We start from the raw sequence: 1,589 nt of genomic DNA, 5'->3' as shown, positions 1-1,589 counted from the left end.
TAGCTATTAGCACTAGTCTAGGGCCTGGGAATACAGCAGGAAAAAAAATATAACCAGTCAAAATTCCATACCCTCACAGGACTGACTTTCTAGTAGAGAAAGAGGAATAATTAACAAAAATGTCTAGGGCATATTAGTTGGTGATAAATATTATAGAGAAAATAAAGCTCAGGGACAAGGGTAGGGCATGTATTAATGTGGAGAAGAGGGGTGGGTTGTAGTTTTAAATTGATTAGGGAAAGCCTCACTGAGAAGGTAACAGGAAGCAGAAACTAGGGGTGAGGAAGCCAGTCATTTGGACATCAGGCCAGAGAGCCTTCCTGGAGGAAGGGACACATGTGAAGATCCTACGGCCAGACAGGGAGTGCCTGATATACTTGCTGAATGGCAAGGAAGCCAGTGTGGTTGCAGTGAGTATGTGAAAGGGGCTGGGGTAAGTTTGGGGCTCTACAGAGTACAGACTGTGTAGAACCTTCTAGGTGACTAGATCTGTGGGTTTTGTTCTGTGTGATATAAAGCCATTTGGGAGTTTTGAGCAGAGGAGTGATGTGATCAATCTGGCTGCATGGGGATAAGGGTAAAGGCAGGGAGACCAGTTAGAGGTTATTGCCAAAGTTCAAGTGAGAAATGGCAATGGCTTGGACCATTTCCGTCACCTCAGAAAAATGAGGGGAGAAATTTTAAAGGGGGAAGGTGATGCACGAATATGAGATAGTTATTAGCAAATAAGGTCTTAGCATGTACTCAATAGAAAAAATATAATTTATCATTACCATGAGTCTGATATTCTATTCGTTGGCACATTTATTCAACACCAATGGCACTGGGCCTGCTATTAGGCACTGGAGACAGGAAGGAGACCTGACTCTGCTTTGGGAGACCTTCAGTGTAGCAGGATTACAGAGATAACAAAAAATATGATGTCAACACCAAACACAACCACAGCTGTAGCAATATAATCATTCTATATTTATGATGGGACGATTAGCCTGCACTTATTGAATATTTTCTATGTGATAGACATGCCTATGGATATTATTATTATGAAATATATTATAATCATTATATGTGGATGTTCTCCTTTGTAATCAAACTTGACTTCAACACAGTTAGAGAACTAGTGGCTAAAAACCTAAAATAACAGCCTGAAAGTATTGTTTTTGTGCTCTATAAATCCTGCACTTATTGAATATTTTCTATGTGATAGAAATGCCTATGGATATTATTGTTATGAAATATATTATAATCATTATCTGTGGATGTTCTCCTTTGTAATCAAACTAGACTTCTACACATTTAGAGAACTAGTGGCAAAAAAACCTAATATAACAGCCTGAAACTATTGTTTTTGTGCTCTATAACCAGATTGTCAAGGATTTTGCCTCCCTAGTACCTACCAAAAGTCCATTCCAGAAAATGCATGTGCCATTTTTTTTCCAAGTGTCTTCTTCGCTTATCTATATAATAAAAACCCAGTGGTCGTAACACCGTAACGACCAAAGACCAGTCACAAGGAGGTGCATTGATGGGTCCCGTGGTGCCGGCAGGACTTGACGCTGGGTCCCAGGGCACACCAGATCTAGGTCTCG

General features: G+C 40.2%; 1 protein-coding gene across 1 annotated transcript in view; it reads left to right on the top strand.

Annotated features, from left to right (window-relative positions):
* Window positions 1-1,589, top strand: part of PLA2G7 (phospholipase A2 group VII) — a 30,894-nt gene that overhangs the window by 6,825 nt on the left and 22,480 nt on the right. The gene's annotated exons all lie outside the window — the stretch shown is intronic.

This window comes from Myotis davidii, unplaced genomic scaffold (assembly GCF_000327345.1).
Source record: "Myotis davidii unplaced genomic scaffold, ASM32734v1 scaffold167, whole genome shotgun sequence".
Classification (NCBI taxonomy): Eukaryota; Metazoa; Chordata; class Mammalia; order Chiroptera; family Vespertilionidae; genus Myotis; species Myotis davidii.
This window is presented reverse-complemented; position numbering and strand designations above follow the sequence as displayed.